At 46.2% G+C, this 17,344-nt stretch overlaps 9 non-coding genes across 9 annotated transcripts; all 9 read right to left on the minus strand.

Moving 5' to 3' along the window:
• Positions 1-574: 574 nt before the first annotated feature.
• On the minus strand, positions 575-765 carry LOC142710499 (U2 spliceosomal RNA). Its single transcript, XR_012869531.1, has one exon. It is a non-coding gene; the product is annotated as a U2 spliceosomal RNA (small nuclear RNA).
• A 1,300-nt stretch (positions 766-2,065) lies between these two features.
• On the minus strand, positions 2,066-2,256 carry LOC142710500 (U2 spliceosomal RNA). Its single transcript, XR_012869532.1, has one exon. It is a non-coding gene; the product is annotated as a U2 spliceosomal RNA (small nuclear RNA).
• Positions 2,257-3,556: 1,300 nt separating this feature from the next.
• LOC142710454 (U2 spliceosomal RNA) lies at positions 3,557-3,747 on the minus strand. The gene has a single exon (XR_012869492.1). It is a non-coding gene; the product is annotated as a U2 spliceosomal RNA (small nuclear RNA).
• Positions 3,748-5,046: 1,299 nt separating this feature from the next.
• Positions 5,047-5,237, minus strand: LOC142710501 (U2 spliceosomal RNA). The gene has a single exon (XR_012869533.1). It is a non-coding gene; the product is annotated as a U2 spliceosomal RNA (small nuclear RNA).
• A 1,276-nt stretch (positions 5,238-6,513) lies between these two features.
• On the minus strand, positions 6,514-6,704 carry LOC142710502 (U2 spliceosomal RNA). Its single transcript, XR_012869534.1, has one exon. It is a non-coding gene; the product is annotated as a U2 spliceosomal RNA (small nuclear RNA).
• Positions 6,705-7,989: 1,285 nt separating this feature from the next.
• LOC142710503 (U2 spliceosomal RNA) lies at positions 7,990-8,180 on the minus strand. The gene has a single exon (XR_012869535.1). It is a non-coding gene; the product is annotated as a U2 spliceosomal RNA (small nuclear RNA).
• Positions 8,181-9,480: 1,300 nt separating this feature from the next.
• Positions 9,481-9,671, minus strand: LOC142710504 (U2 spliceosomal RNA). The gene has a single exon (XR_012869536.1). It is a non-coding gene; the product is annotated as a U2 spliceosomal RNA (small nuclear RNA).
• A 1,311-nt stretch (positions 9,672-10,982) lies between these two features.
• On the minus strand, positions 10,983-11,173 carry LOC142710470 (U2 spliceosomal RNA). Its single transcript, XR_012869506.1, has one exon. It is a non-coding gene; the product is annotated as a U2 spliceosomal RNA (small nuclear RNA).
• Positions 11,174-12,469: 1,296 nt separating this feature from the next.
• Positions 12,470-12,661, minus strand: LOC142710459 (U2 spliceosomal RNA). The gene has a single exon (XR_012869497.1). It is a non-coding gene; the product is annotated as a U2 spliceosomal RNA (small nuclear RNA).
• Between the last annotated feature and the right edge of the window lie 4,683 nt (positions 12,662-17,344).

Genomic DNA, 17,344 nt, shown 5'->3' on the forward strand with positions numbered 1-17,344 from the left:
ACAAATCCAAATTGCTGCTCTCTTTGTAGGCAAGCAAGGCTTTGTTGCAACTGCAATTCTTACTTCTTCTTGAAATGTAGGGACGACAGTACATTCCATCACATCCATCTAGTGTACACAGGTAGGTCCATTGTGGCGGGCAGGCGAGCGGGCGGGCTGCTTTATTGGCTGTTTGCTGTTCCCCTACTCCACTCCACTATTTGACTGTTGTGCTGCATCAATCAATCAATCAATCAATCAATCAATCAATCAATCAATCAATCAATCAATCAATCAGTGGCTGGCTCAGGTGCAGCTCTTTAACTTACCTAAAAGGGAGGGCGGAGAGAAGACAAGGAAGGTGAATGAGGTGTTCCAATGTGAAATGCCGGAAACACAGAAACACAGACGACACACAACAAGAGGTGGCAATCTATTCATTAATTGCATTTAATCAATGAGCTCATTATCACTCATGCATTGTCCAACAGGTGTTGAAATAATGGGATTAAAAGGGGAGATCCCTTCAGAAAGACAGAAACAATAGCAAAGACAAAAAACACTTTTGGAATCTGCTTTTAGTCAACACATAAGGAAAGGGTGCACCGGTCCTGGAAATACTGCAATACCAGGTCAATGCGTGGAGTGGACAGAGCAAGCTCTATTTCCATCTCCCTGTTCTAAAAATCCATTTAATATATGGTCCCCAGATAGGGGACGTATCAGATATTAAACTGATAAGAACAGATACTACACTTGATCTTAGCCAAAAGGCCGAGAAGCGATAACCCGAACGGGCCGCGCGTTGCCCGAGCCTGCCCGATACTGCTGTTCAGCCCTTGCAGCGATTCAGCCTACTTCTAGGCAATTCCATGGGGCCCTGCAGGCTCACACACTCACAGCTACACGGGAGGTGAATAAAGGCCGGAGAGGAAGCCAGACAGGATTTGCTTCTTTTGCTTGCACCACAAAGCAGTGCTGAAAGAGGAGGAATCTACATAAAAACGCCTTCCTGGCAACGCCCAAATGCCCTGCTGCCATGCAGATAAACACTGGCAGCGGCAGCAAGTGCATGCCCACAGCCACCCCTTGTTCCTTCACACCTTGTATCAGCTGTAATCCAGTCCAGTCCAGTGCTGCCTGCTGAGCAGCACTGACCAACACTGCCTGGGCCCAGGCTTTTATCTCTGAGGCCCCATTATGATGTCAGAAAGCTGGCTCTGGAATCCTGAGGGCTCCACTATGACACGTGCAAAGTTCCGTCTGAACTTTATATAAGACGGTGAGGCTCAGTCAGTCACTCAGTGTTGCCTGAGAGGGCAACACTGCAACAGCCGGCCGCCAGGCTGTCTTTTTTTTGCACAGCTAGTTGCCTCCAGGAGGCCACAAGAGGGAGACAAGGGACTGCAAAATGGAAAATAGGCATCCACCAACTTTACAGACAACTTCTCCTTGCTCCTACAACCTCCATCCTTGCACAGTTTGTTATTCTTCTAGGTAACATAGTAACAAATCCAAATTGCTGCTCTCTTTGTAGGCAAGCAAGGCTTTGTTGCAACTGCAATTCTTACTTCTTCTTGAAATGTAGGGACGACAGTACATTCCATCACATCCATCTAGTGTACACAGGTAGGTCCATTGTGGGGGGCAGGCGAGCGGGCGGGCTGCTTTATTGGCTGTTTGCTGTTCCCCTACTCCACTCCACTATTTGACTGTTGTGCTGCATCAATCAATCAATCAATCAATCAATCAATCAATCAATCAATCAATCAATCAATCAATCAATCAGTGGCTGGCTCAGGTGCAGCTCTTTAACTTACCTAAAAGGGAGGGCGGAGAGAAGACAAGGAAGGTGAATGAGGTGTTCCAATGTGAAATGCCGGAAACACAGAAACACAGACGACACACAACAAGAGGTGGCAATCTATTCATTAATTGCATTTAATCAATGAGCTCATTATCACTCATGCATTGTCCAACAGGTGTTGAAATAATGGGATTAAAAGGGGAGATCCCTTCAGAAAGACAGAAACAATAGCAAAGACAAAAAACACTTTTGGAATCTGCTTTTAGTCAACACATAAGGAAAGGGTGCACCGGTCCTGGAAATACTGCAATACCAGGTCAATGCGTGGAGTGGACAGAGCAAGCTCTATTTCCATCTCCCTGTTCTAAAAATCCATTTAATATATGGTCCCCAGATAGGGGACGTATCAGATATTAAACTGATAAGAACAGATACTACACTTGATCTTAGCCAAAAGGCCGAGAAGCGATAACCCGAACGGGCCGCGCGTTGCCCGAGCCTGCCCGATACTGCTGTTCAGCCCTTGCAGCGATTCAGCCTACTTCTAGGCAATTCCATGGGGCCCTGCAGGCTCACACACTCACAGCTACACGGGAGGTGAATAAAGGCCGGAGAGGAAGCCAGACAGGATTTGCTTCTTTTGCTTGCACCACAATGCAGTGCTGAAAGAGGAGGAATCTACATAAAAACGCCTTCCTGGCAACGCCCAAATGCCCTGCTGCCATGCAGATAAACACTGGCAGCGGCAGCAAGTGCATGCCCACAGCCACCCCTTGTTCCTTCACACCTTGTATCAGCTGTAATCCAGTCCAGTCCAGTGCTGCCTGCTGAGCAGCACTGACCAACACTGCCTGGGCCCAGGCTTTTATCTCTGAGGCCCCATTATGATGTCAGAAAGCTGGCTCTGGAATCCTGAGGGCTCCACTATGACACGTGCAAAGTTCCGTCTGAACTTTATATAAGACGGTGAGGCTCAGTCAGTCGCTCAGTGTTGCCTGAGAGGGCAACACTGCAACAGCCGGCCGCCAGGCTGTCTTTTTTTTGCACAGCTAGTTGCCTCCAGGAGGCCACAAGAGGGAGACAAGGGACTGCAAAATGGAAAATAGGCATCCACCAACTTTACAGACAACTTCTCCTTGCTCCTACAACCTCCATCCTTGCACAGTTTGTTATTCTTCTAGGTAACATAGTAACAAATCCAAATTGCTGCTCTCTTTGTAGGCAAGCAAGGCTTTGTTGCAACTGCAATTCTTACTTCTTCTTGAAATGTAGGGACGACAGTACATTCCATCACATCCATCTAGTGTACACAGGTAGGTCCATTGTGGCGGGCAGGCGAGCGGGCGGGCTGCTTTATTGGCTGTTTGCTGTTCCCCTACTCCACTCCACTATTTGACTGTTGTGCTGCATCAATCAATCAATCAATCAATCAATCAATCAATCAATCAATCAATCAATCAATCAATCAATCAGTGGCTGGCTCAGGTGCAGCTCTTTAACTTACCTAAAAGGGAGGGCGGAGAGAAGACAAGGAAGGTGAATGAGGTGTTCCAATGTGAAATGCCGGAAACACAGAAACACAGACGACACACAACAAGAGGTGGCAATCTATTCATTAATTGCATTTAATCAATGAGCTCATTATCACTCATGCATTGTCCAACAGGTGTTGAAATAATGGGATTAAAAGGGGAGATCCCTTCAGAAAGACAGAAACAATAGCAAAGACAAAAAACACTTTTGGAATCTGCTTTTAGTCAACACATAAGGAAAGGGTGCAACGGTCCTGGAAATACTGCAATACCAGGTCAATGCGTGGAGTGGACAGAGCAAGCTCTATTTCCATCTCCCTGTTCTAAAAATCCATTTAATATATGGTCCCCAGATAGGGGACGTATCAGATATTAAACTGATAAGAACAGATACTACACTTGATCTTAGCCAAAAGGCCGAGAAGCGATAACCGAACGGGCCGCGCGTTGCCCGAGCCTGCCCGATACTGCTGTTCAGCCCTTGCAGCGATTCAGCCTACTTCTAGGCAATTCCATGGGGCCCTGCAGGCTCACACACTCACAGCTACACGGGAGGTGAATAAAGGCCGGAGAGGAAGCCAGACAGGATTTGCTTCTTTTGCTTGCACCACAATGCAGTGCTGAAAGAGGAGGAATCTACATAAAAACGCCTTCCTGGCAACGCCCAAATGCCCTGCTGCCATGCAGATAAACACTGGCAGCGGCAGCAAGTGCATGCCCACAGCCACCCCTTGTTCCTTCACACCTTGTATCAGCTGTAATCCAGTCCAGTCCAGTGCTGCCTGCTGAGCAGCACTGACCAACACTGCCTGGGCCCAGGCTTTTATCTCTGAGGCCCCATTATGATGTCAGAAAGCTGGCTCTGGAATCCTGAGGGCTCCACTATGACACGTGCAAAGTTCCGTCTGAACTTTATATAAGACGGTGAGGCTCAGTCAGTCACTCAGTGTTGCCTGAGAGGGCAACACTGCAACAGCCGGCCGCCAGGCTGTCTTTTTTTTGCACAGCTAGTTGCCTCCAGGAGGCCACAAGAGGGAGACAAGGGACTGCAAAATGGAAAATAGGCATCCACCAACTTTACAGACAACTTCTCCTTGCTCCTACAACCTCCATCCTTGCACAGTTTGTTATTCTTCTAGGTAACATAGTAACAAATCCAAATTGCTGCTCTCTTTGTAGGCAAGCAAGGCTTTGTTGCAACTGCAATTCTTACTTCTTCTTGAAATGTAGGGACGACAGTACATTCCATCACATCCATCTAGTGTACACAGGTAGGTCCATTGTGGCGGGCAGGCGAGTGGGCGGGCTGCTTTATTGGCTGTTTGCTGTTCCCCTACTCCACTCCACTATTTGACTGTTGTGCTGCATCAATCAATCAATCAATCAATCAATCAATCAATCAATCAATCAATCAATCAAGCAATCAATCAGTGGCTGGCTCAGGTGCAGCTCTTTAACTTACCTAAAAGGGAGGGCGGAGAGAAGACAAGGAAGGTGAATGAGGTGTTCCAATGTGAAATGCCGGAAACACAGAAACACAGACGACACACAACAAGAGGTGGCAATCTATTCATTAATTGCATTTAATCAATGAGCTCATTATCACTCATGCATTGTCCAACAGGTGTTGAAATAATGGGATTAAAAGGGGAGATCCCTTCAGAAAGACAGAAACAATAGCAAAGACAAAAAACACTTTTGGAATCTGCTTTTAGTCAACACATAAGGAAAGGGTGCACCGGTCCTGGAAATACTGCAATACCAGGTCAATGCGTGGAGTGGACAGAGCAAGCTCTATTTCCATCTCCCTGTTCTAAAAATCCATTTAATATATGGTCCCCAGATAGGGGACGTATCAGATATTAAACTGATAAGAACAGATACTACACTTGATCTTAGCCAAAAGGCCGAGAAGCGATAACCCGAACGGGCCGCGCGTTGCCCGAGCCTGCCCGATACTGCTGTTCAGCCCTTGCAGCGATTCAGCCTACTTCTAGGCAATTCCATGGGGCCCTGCAGGCTCACACACTCACAGCTACACGGGAGGTGAATAAAGGCCGGAGAGGAAGCCAGACAGGATTTGCTTCTTTTGCTTGCACCACAATGCAGTGCTGAAAGAGGAGGAATCTACATAAAAACGCCTTCCTGGCAACGCCCAAATGCCCTGCTGCCATGCAGATAAACACTGGCAGCGGCAGCAAGTGCATGCCCACAGCCACACCTTGTTCCTTCACACCTTGTATCAGCTGTAATCCAGTCCAGTCCAGTGCTGCCTGCTGAGCAGCACTGACCAACACTGCCTGGGCCCAGGCTTTTATCTCTGAGGCCCCATTATGATGTCAGAAAGCTGGCTCTGGAATCCTGAGGGCTCCACTATGACACGTGCAAAGTTCCGTCTGAACTTTATATAAGACGGTGAGGCTCAGTCAGTCACTCAGTGTTGCCTGAGAGGGCAACACTGCAACAGCCGGCCGCCAGGCTGTCTTTTTTTTGCACAGCTAGTTGCCTCCAGGAGGCCACAAGAGGGAGACAAGGGACTGCAAAATGGAAAATAGGCATCCACCAACTTTACAGACAACTTCTCCTTGCTCCTACAACCTCCATCCTTGCACAGTTTGTTATTCTTCTAGGTAACATAGTAACAAATCCAAATTGCTGCTCTCTTTGTAGGCAAGCAAGGCTTTGTTGCAACTGCAATTCTTACTTCTTCTTGAAATGTAGGGACGACAGTACATTCCATCACATCCATCTAGTGTACACAGGTAGGTCCATTGTGGCGGGCAGGCGAGCGGGCGGGCTGCTTTATTGGCTGTTTGCTGTTCCCCTACTCCACTCCACTATTTGACTGTTGTGCTGCATCAATCAATCAATCAATCAATCAATCAATCAATCAATCAGTGGCTGGCTCAGGTGCAGCTCTTTAACTTACCTAAAAGGGAGGGCGGAGAGAAGACAAGGAAGGTGAATGAGGTGTTCCAATGTGAAATGCCGGAAACACAGAAACACAGACGACACACAACAAGAGGTGGCAATCTATTCATTAATTGCATTTAATCAATGAGCTCATTATCACTCATGCATTGTCCAACAGGTGTTGAAATAATGGGATTAAAAGGGGAGATCCCTTCAGAAAGACAGAAACAATAGCAAAGACAAAAAACACTTTTGGAATCTGCTTTTAGTCAACACATAAGGAAAGGGTGCACCGGTCCTGGAAATACTGCAATACCAGGTCAATGCGTGGAGTGGACAGAGCAAGCTCTATTTCCATCTCCCTGTTCTAAAAATCCATTTAATATATGGTCCCCAGATAGGGGACGTATCAGATATTAAACTGATAAGAACAGATACTACACTTGATCTTAGCCAAAAGGCCGAGAAGCGATAACCCGAACGGGCCGCGCGTTGCCCGAGCCTGCCCGATACTGCTGTTCAGCCCTTGCAGCGATTCAGCCTACTTCTAGGCAATTCCATGGGGCCCTGCAGGCTCACACACTCACAGCTACACGGGAGGTGAATAAAGGCCGGAGAGGAAGCCAGACAGGATTTGCTTCTTTTGCTTGCACCACAAAGCAGTGCTGAAAGAGGAGGAATCTACATAAAAACGCCTTCCTGGCAACGCCCAAATGCCCTGCTGCCATGCAGATAAACACTGGCAGCGGCAGCAAGTGCATGCCCACAGCCACCCCTTGTTCCTTCACACCTTGTATCAGCTGTAATCCAGTCCAGTCCAGTGCTGCCTGCTGAGCAGCACTGACCAACACTGCCTGGGCCCAGGCTTTTATCTCTGAGGCCCCATTATGATGTCAGAAAGCTGGCTCTGGAATCCTGAGGGCTCCACTATGACACGTGCAAAGTTCCGTCTGAACTTTATATAAGACGGTGAGGCTCAGTCAGTCACTCAGTGTTGCCTGAGAGGGCAACACTGCAACAGCCGGCCGCCAGGCTGTCTTTTTTTTGCACAGCTAGTTGCCTCCAGGAGGCCACAAGAGGGAGACAAGGGACTGCAAAATGGAAAATAGGCATCCACCAACTTTACAGACAACTTCTCCTTGCTCCTACAACCTCCATCCTTGCACAGTTTGTTATTCTTCTAGGTAACATAGTAACAAATCCAAATTGCTGCTCTCTTTGTAGGCAAGCAAGGCTTTGTTGCAACTGCAATTCTTACTTCTTCTTGAAATGTAGGGACGACAGTACATTCCATCACATCCATCTAGTGTACACAGGTAGGTCCATTGTGGCGGGCAGGCGAGCGGGCGGGCTGCTTTATTGGCTGTTTGCTGTTCCCCTACTCCACTCCACTATTTGACTGTTGTGCTGCATCAATCAATCAATCAATCAATCAATCAATCAATCAATCAATCAATCAAGTGGCTGGCTCAGGTGCAGCTCTTTAACTTACCTAAAAGGGAGGGCGGAGAGAAGACAAGGAAGGTGAATGAGGTGTTCCAATGTGAAATGCCGGAAACACAGAAACACAGACGACACACAACAAGAGGTGGCAATCTATTCATTAATTGCATTTAATCAATGAGCTCATTATCACTCATGCATTGTCCAACAGGTGTTGAAATAATGGGATTAAAAGGGGAGATCCCTTCAGAAAGACAGAAACAATAGCAAAGACAAAAAACACTTTTGGAATCTGCTTTTAGTCAACACATAAGGAAAGGGTGCACCGGTCCTGGAAATACTGCAATACCAGGTCAATGCGTGGAGTGGACAGAGCAAGCTCTATTTCCATCTCCCTGTTCTAAAAATCCATTTAATATATGGTCCCCAGATAGGGGACGTATCAGATATTAAACTGATAAGAACAGATACTACACTTGATCTTAGCCAAAAGGCCGAGAAGCGATAACCCGAACGGGCCGCGCGTTGCCCGAGCCTGCCCGATACTGCTGTTCAGCCCTTGCAGCGATTCAGCCTACTTCTAGGCAATTCCATGGGGCCCTGCAGGCTCACACACTCACAGCTACACGGGAGGTGAATAAAGGCCGGAGAGGAAGCCAGACAGGATTTGCTTCTTTTGCTTGCACCACAATGCAGTGCTGAAAGAGGAGGAATCTACATAAAAACGCCTTCCTGGCAACGCCCAAATGCCCTGCTGCCATGCAGATAAACACTGGCAGCGGCAGCAAGTGCATGCCCACAGCCACCCCTTGTTCCTTCACACCTTGTATCAGCTGTAATCCAGTCCAGTCCAGTGCTGCCTGCTGAGCAGCACTGACCAACACTGCCTGGGCCCAGGCTTTTATCTCTGAGGCCCCATTATGATGTCAGAAAGCTGGCTCTGGAATCCTGAGGGCTCCACTATGACACGTGCAAAGTTCCGTCTGAACTTTATATAAGACGGTGAGGCTCAGTCAGTCACTCAGTGTTGCCTGAGAGGGCAACACTGCAACAGCCGGCCGCCAGGCTGTCTTTTTTTTGCACAGCTAGTTGCCTCCAGGAGGCCACAAGAGGGAGACAAGGGACTGCAAAATGGAAAATAGGCATCCACCAACTTTACAGACAACTTCTCCTTGCTCCTACAACCTCCATCCTTGCACAGTTTGTTATTCTTCTAGGTAACATAGTAACAAATCCAAATTGCTGCTCTCTTTGTAGGCAAGCAAGGCTTTGTTGCAACTGCAATTCTTACTTCTTCTTGAAATGTAGGGACGACAGTACATTCCATCACATCCATCTAGTGTACACAGGTAGGTCCATTGTGGCGGGCAGGCGAGCGGGCGGGCTGCTTTATTGGCTGTTTGCTGTTCCCCTACTCCACTCCACTATTTGACTGTTGTGCTGCATCAATCAATCAATCAATCAATCAATCAATCAATCAATCAATCAATCAATCAATCAATCAATCAGTGGCTGGCTCAGGTGCAGCTCTTTAACTTACCTAAAAGGGAGGGCGGAGAGAAGACAAGGAAGGTGAATGAGGTGTTCCAATGTGAAATGCCGGAAACACAGAAACACAGACGACACACAACAAGAGGTGGCAATCTATTCATTAATTGCATTTAATCAATGAGCTCATTATCACTCATGCATTGTCCAACAGGTGTTGAAATAATGGGATTAAAAGGGGAGATCCCTTCAGAAAGACAGAAACAATAGCAAAGACAAAAAACACTTTTGGAATCTGCTTTTAGTCAACACATAAGGAAAGGGTGCACCGGTCCTGGAAATACTGCAATACCAGGTCAATGCGTGGAGTGGACAGAGCAAGCTCTATTTCCATCTCCCTGTTCTAAAAATCCATTTAATATATGGTCCCCAGATAGGGGACGTATCAGATATTAAACTGATAAGAACAGATACTACACTTGATCTTAGCCAAAAGGCCGAGAAGCGATAACCCGAACGGGCCGCGCGTTGCCCGAGCCTGCCCGATACTGCTGTTCAGCCCTTGCAGCGATTCAGCCTACTTCTAGGCAATTCCATGGGGCCCTGCAGGCTCACACACTCACAGCTACACGGGAGGTGAATAAAGGCCGGAGAGGAAGCCAGACAGGATTTGCTTCTTTTGCTTGCACCACAATGCAGTGCTGAAAGAGGAGGAATCTACATAAAAACGCCTTCCTGGCAACGCCCAAATGCCCTGCTGCCATGCAGATAAACACTGGCAGCGGCAGCAAGTGCATGCCCACAGCCACCCCTTGTTCCTTCACACCTTGTATCAGCTGTAATCCAGTCCAGTCCAGTGCTGCCTGCTGAGCAGCACTGACCAACACTGCCTGGGCCCAGGCTTTTATCTCTGAGGCCCCATTATGATGTCAGAAAGCTGGCTCTGGAATCCTGAGGGCTCCACTATGACACGTGCAAAGTTCCGTCTGAACTTTATATAAGACGGTGAGGCTCAGTCAGTCACTCAGTGTTGCCTGAGAGGGCAACACTGCAACAGCCGGCCGCCAGGCTGTCTTTTTTTTGCACAGCTAGTTGCCTCCAGGAGGCCACAAGAGGGAGACAAGGGACTGCAAAATGGAAAATAGGCATCCACCAACTTTACAGACAACTTCTCCTTGCTCCTACAACCTCCATCCTTGCACAGTTTGTTATTCTTCTAGGTAACATAGTAACAAATCCAAATTGCTGCTCTCTTTGTAGGCAAGCAAGGCTTTGTTGCAACTGCAATTCTTACTTCTTCTTGAAATGTAGGGACGACAGTACATTCCATCACATCCATCTAGTGTACACAGGTAGGTCCATTGTGGCGGGCAGGCGAGCGGGCGGGCTGCTTTATTGGCTGTTTGCTGTTCCCCTACTCCACTCCACTATTTGACTGTTGTGCTGCATCAATCAATCAATCAATCAATCAATCAATCAATCAATCAATCAATCAGTGGCTGGCTCAGGTGCAGCTCTTTAACTTACCTAAAAGGGAGGGCGGAGAGAAGACAAGGAAGGTGAATGAGGTGTTCCAATGTGAAATGCCGGAAACACAGAAACAATGTGAAATGCCGGAAACACAGAAACACAGACGACACACAACAAGAGGTGGCAATCTATTCATTAATTGCATTTAATCAATGAGCTCATTATCACTCATGCATTGTCCAACAGGTGTTGAAATAATGGGATTAAAAGGGGAGATCCCTTCAGAAAGACAGAAACAATAGCAAAGACAAAAAACACTTTTGGAATCTGCTTTTAGTCAACACATAAGGAAAGGGTGCACCGGTCCTGGAAATACTGCAATACCAGGTCAATGCGTGGAGTGGACAGAGCAAGCTCTATTTCCATCTCCCTGTTCTAAAAATACATTTAATATATGGTCCCCAGATAGGGGACGTATCAGATATTAAACTGATAAGAACAGATACTACACTTGATCTTAGCCAAAAGGCCGAGAAGCGATAACCCGAACGGGCCGCGCGTTGCCCGAGCCTGCCCGATACTGCTGTTCAGCCCTTGCAGCGATTCAGCCTACTTCTAGGCAATTCCATGGGGCCCTGCAGGCTCACACACTCACAGCTACACGGGAGGTGAATAAAGGCCGGAGAGGAAGCCAGACAGGATTTGCTTCTTTTGCTTGCACCACAATGCAGTGCTGAAAGAGGAGGAATCTACATAAAAACGCCTTCCTGGCAACGCCCAAATGCCCTGCTGCCATGCAGATAAACACTGGCAGCGGCAGCAAGTGCATGCCCACAGCCACCCCTTGTTCCTTCACACCTTGTATCAGCTGTAATCCAGTCCAGTCCAGTGCTGCCTGCTGAGCAGCACTGACCAACACTGCCTGGGCCCAGGCTTTTATCTCTGAGGCCCCATTATGATGTCAGAAAGCTGGCTCTGGAATCCTGAGGGCTCCACTATGACACGTGCAAAGTTCCGTCTGAACTTTATATAAGACGGTGAGGCTCAGTCAGTCACTCAGTGTTGCCTGAGAGGGCAACACTGCAACAGCCGGCCGCCAGGCTGTCTTTTTTTTGCACAGCTAGTTGCCTCCAGGAGGCCACAAGAGGGAGACAAGGGACTGCAAAATGGAAAATAGGCATCCACCAACTTTACAGACAACTTCTCCTTGCTCCTACAACCTCCATCCTTGCACAGTTTGTTATTCTTCTAGGTAACATAGTAACAAATCCAAATTGCTGCTCTCTTTGTAGGCAAGCAAGGCTTTGTTGCAACTGCAATTCTTACTTCTTCTTGAAATGTAGGGACGACAGTACATTCCATCACATCCATCTAGTGTACACAGGTAGGTCCATTGTGGCGGGCAGGCGAGCGGGCGGGCTGCTTTATTGGCTGTTTGCTGTTCCCCTACTCCACTCCACTATTTGACTGTTGTGCTGCATCAATCAATCAATCAATCAATCAATCAATCGATCAATCAATCAATCAATCAATCAATCAGTGGCTGGCTCAGGTGCAGCTCTTTAACTTACCTAAAAGGGAGGGCGGAGAGAAGACAAGGAAGGTGAATGAGGTGTTCCAATGTGAAATGCCGGAAACACAGAAACACAGACGACACACAACAAGAGGTGGCAATCTATTCATTAATTGCATTTAATCAATGAGCTCATTATCACTCATGCATTGTCCAACAGGTGTTGAAATAATGGGATTAAAAGGGGAGATCCCTTCAGAAAGACAGAAACAATAGCAAAGACAAAAAACACTTTTGGAATCTGCTTTTAGTCAACACATAAGGAAAGGGTGCACCGGTCCTGGAAATACTGCAATACCAGGTCAATGCGTGGAGTGGACAGAGCAAGCTCTATTTCCATCTCCCTGTTCTAAAAATCCATTTAATATATGGTCCCCAGATAGGGGACGTATCAGATATTAAACTGATAAGAACAGATAAGGTTTCAACAAAGTTTTTTATTGGCGAAAATAATATATTTTACAGACTTTTTTTTAAAATTGAAACCACAAGATAAAATCAACAGCATAATACATGAATATTCATACATTTAAATGAATACAAAAGTAATAATAATAAGACCATTAATACAGATGTTATAATAAAAGTACAGAACAATAGCAGGATAAAATTTATACAGGGCATAAAAGACATAAAAGAATAAAACCATTTTTATTTACAATGTTATGGTATTCCACATTTGCAAACACCACATGGATGTTGCTTCTTTTACCCCTAGCTGCTTTTTGTCCCTAAGATAATAAATATACATTTCACTTAGGGCATATTTCACACAAGCTTTTAACGTCAATAAAATCATGTTTAAAAAGCAGAATGTTCCTAACCTTCCAAATGGCATTCTTAAAACAGTTTAAAATGATCCAACAGACCATTTGCTGTTTAAAACTTGGGCAGTTAAAAAGACCATAAAACACGTATTCAAATTTAAGATCTTTAAGACCGCAGGCCCATTTCAGCAATGGGCCTACCTTCCTCCAAACCTCCTGTGCATATGGGCAGTTCCAAAACAGGTGCATTATCGTCTCGTCGTCACCACACCTGTCTCTCGGGCACTTGGCTCTCGCCACCAGTCCTCGCCTATGCTGGAATTCACGAGTAGGGAGGCACTGGTGAACGATTGCCCAGGCAAGGTCCTTGTGCACATTTGCCATAAATTTCCCGAAAACGTTCCGCCACACCACCTTGGACCTTGCCTGTGAGAAATTTGAAACTGCCAGTGTATCCTCCTGCCGCCTACAGGAGAGTGACACTTTTTCTGGTCCCCCAATATGTCAGGCTCCAATTCTTGGAGACCTAGGAGCCTGACAGTTTTTTCGAGCACCGCATATTGTTTTGGGGGACACAGAAGCACAGGAGAATTCAAAGGGACACGAAACCATCGTTTAAAAATCATGCCCGTAGCGTACTTTAAAAAGTAGCTAAAAATACCATCAGAATTATACATTTTAAAACAGAAGCAAAAGTATTTAATGTAAAAGAAGTTAAAAAGGTTAGGAACATCTCTCCCGCCATTGTCCTTACATCTGTACATAAAATCACGTTTTAGTTTTTCCATTTTGGAACCCCATAAAAACATAAAACAGATCCTGGTCACTTTTTTAATATATAAAATTGTTGGAGGGAAAACCATAGCTACATAAAGCATTATGGGTAATAAAACAGATTTAATTATTAAAACTTTTCCCTCCATGGTGAGATTTCTCAAATTCCACATTAAAACCTTTTTTCCATTTTGGCAATTACTGAATCCCAATTGGGTCTCCCATCGTTTTCTTGATTAAAAACAATTCCTAAAATTTTTATCTGATCCTGCTGCATGTTAACTCCTGGTGTCACAGAGGAATCCCATACACCAGTATAAAAACAGTCACACTTATCAACGTTTAATTTAAAACCAGAGGCTTCACAAAAAAAGCCGGTGTTCCTCAATGCCCGTCTCATAGAAGCGGCGTCTGGGCATAGGACGGTGGCGTCATCCATATAGCCTAGGATTTTTACCTGGTTCCCCCTTCCTCCAGGTATGGGCACGCCTCTGATGACTTTATCATCTCTTATTAGGGTGAACAGAGGTTCTATGGCACAAATAAAAAGGAGCGGAGACAACGGGCACCCCTGTTTCACCCCTGATAAAAGAGGAACACCTTTAGTTAAAAATCCGTTGATAGAAATTTGGCTAAAACAGGATCGATATAAAAGCTTAATACGTGTTAAAATAATTTCAGGAACAGCCATCTTTTTAAGAACCATAAAAAGATATTCATGGGAGACCCGGTCAAAAGCCTTCTCGAAATCTAAGGATAAAATAGCAAGGCTTTGACCCCTTTCTTTAAAATACCAAATGATGTCACGTAAAATATTCAGGGACTCAGTAATTGACCTCCCAGGTACCCCACATACCTGGTTTGGATGGATTAATTTATGAATAAAAGGTTTAAAACGGATTGTTATTAGTTTAGCTAAAATTTTACAATCAACGTTTAAAAGAGTAATAGGCGCCAGTTTTTTAACTGGTCCCTCTCACCTTTTTTAAAAATTAAGGACACAATCCCCCTCCTCCAGGAAGGGGGCAGCTCTTCAGTAATAAAAACTTCCTTATATACAATAAAAACATGTCATTCTTTAAAATTTCCCAAAAAGCATGATAAAATTCGATGGGCAGACCATCTTCCCCAGGAGCTTTCCCATTAGAAAAACTTTTAAAAGCAAATAAAAGTTCCTCCAAGGTAATATTACGGGATAAAACTTCCTGGTCTAAAATATCTAGCTTGGCATCAAGGGAATTAAGAACATGTTCTAAAAAGGAAGGATCAATATTTTTCTTGTTAAAAAGAGATTGGTAGAAATTAAAAGCAGAATTTAAAATGCCGACCATAGTGGTTTCTCCTTCAAGGTTTAAAATGACATCTCGTTTATCCATTACCTTTTTGAAGAAGAACCGGGAACACTTCTCGCCATCCTCGAGGTGCTTTACATGTGAATTAAAAATTATTTGTTTCCCTTTCTCTTCTATGGCATATTTTATTTCAGCTTTAAGATTTAAGATATCATCATCAACATCCATACCAATCTCCTTCAATTTAAAAAGTACATGTAAACGTTTATTAAGAACATAAAACCATTGTTTTTTCTCTTTTGCTTTCTTCTTACCTGCTCGAATAAAAAAAGCTCTGATTTTGGGTTTAATGCCCTCCCACCAGTGTAGCATAGGCTGACTGGGCGCTCTATGGGACTGCCAACACTGGTAGGTCCGCACAAACTCCTCTTTAATGATGGGGTCCTCCAGGAGTGTGGTGTTTAGTCTCCAGGGACCCCTACAAGCTTTTTGCTCTCCCTCTAGCTCCAGGTGCACTGAAAGGAGCTTGTGATCAGATAAAATATTTGTTAAAAGCAAACATTTTTTGGGAATAAAACTATTAGAAGTGAAAATAAAATCAATTCTGGAGCTCACTCTTCCATTGGACCAGGTGGGGCCTGGGTCCGCAGGCAAGAGTTCCCTCCAGCAATCTTTCAATTTAAAATCACCAATAAAATTCTTGAGCAGGTAAGAAGTACGGTCAATTTTTCGATTAAAATCCCCACCCTGGCGGTGTTCTCCATCTCGCACACAGTTAAAATCACCACCCACCAGCAGGGGGGTAGACCCAACACAAAACAATGGTAAAATCTCTAATAGTTCTGCCCTCTCCTGTTTGGTAGGAGGGGCATAAACGTTTAAAACACGAATTAAAGTTCCATTAAAAAGCAAATGTATTAAAATAGCTCTGCCGGGCATGATTTCAGTCACTGTTTGGATGGAGATAAAACGACCTCGGCAGAGCAATCCAACCCCCGCAGAGCGACAGTCATTTCCACCAGACCAGACTGAGGGGCCTAGTTTCCAGTCCATCTTTAAATCTTGATATTCCAAGTCATTAGGGATTCCACATTCTTGAAGCAGGCAAAGGTCAAAGTCCACAGTCTCTAAAAATGAAAATAAAGCAGTCCTGCGGACAGGGCTCTTTAGGGACCTCACATTTAGTGAGGCGACTTTGATAGGAACCAACATAGTCTTAGTTGAGGTCAGGGTCCGAACCAGAAGAGTCGTACTCGGAGATCAGCTGCGAGTCTGGACCCCCTTTTTGAGGGGTCAATAAATCTTGGATGTTGGTAGGGTCAGAGCCAGATACGTGGGCGGCTCCAACCCCCACACTGCTCTCATCCGAACTCCGATAGGCAGCTTTCCTCCGAACTCCGGACTCCTCTTCCTCTCGCTGTCTCTTTGCAGAATGGCTCCTATCCATCTCCTCGAAGTCGCTCTCACCCATCTCTGGCCCCTGGCTGAAGATATCGCTGATGTCCTTCCTGGGCAGCTGCACAGGGGCCTGTGAGGTCCCATCGCTCTTGGCAACCTTTGCCTGCTTACGGGGAGCCTTCATCGCAAGCCCCTCCACAACCGCAGTGGAGGAACTTTGCTCCGACCCCCCCGTTGACCGGAAATGGTCAAAACGAGGCTCCAATCCAGCATATTTTAGGGTTTTCTTAATGGAGCCCTCGTCTGACACAGAGTGTCTCCGCTCCATGCCCACACTCTTGGGACAGGCGTCAGGTCCTACTGCAGAACCTACGGAGCCACGACGCCTGTCGCTAACCACTGCCTCAACAGGGTCCACTGCAGGCGGAGCAGAGGACCTGTTTGCAGAGGTGCCGGTCAACTTATGTCCAGCAGAGTCAGAATTCCTCCTGCTCTGCCTGGACCCGGTGGAATCCCTATGGCCGTCCCTCGAGGCTGACATCGGTGGGCCCCCCGATGGAGCTGTGAAGGACTTTGGCCTGGACCCCTCAGTCGTCAATGCTCGTTTTGGGGCATTACCAGCGGCGTCTGCACATGTTGCAAACTGCCGCTCTGGCCCTGGTCTGGGTGGCCCAGATTTCGCTCTGCGGGGGCAATCTTTAAAAGCATGCCCAGTCATGCCGCACAGATTGCACAACACCTCGGAACTGCATTTTGCCGCTACGTGTCCAACCTGGCCACACCTGTTACACTGCACCACGTGGGGCCGGTCACAATGTTCTCTGGTGTGGCCATATCTCAAGCAGTTCCGGCAGGCTATTGGCATCTGGGGGTAAAATAGGAATCCTCGATTCTTCCCAATGGCAAAG

The sequence above is a fragment of the Rhinoderma darwinii genome, unplaced genomic scaffold, assembly GCF_050947455.1.
Source record: "Rhinoderma darwinii isolate aRhiDar2 unplaced genomic scaffold, aRhiDar2.hap1 Scaffold_4253, whole genome shotgun sequence".
Lineage (NCBI taxonomy): Eukaryota > Metazoa > Chordata > Amphibia > Anura > Rhinodermatidae > Rhinoderma > Rhinoderma darwinii.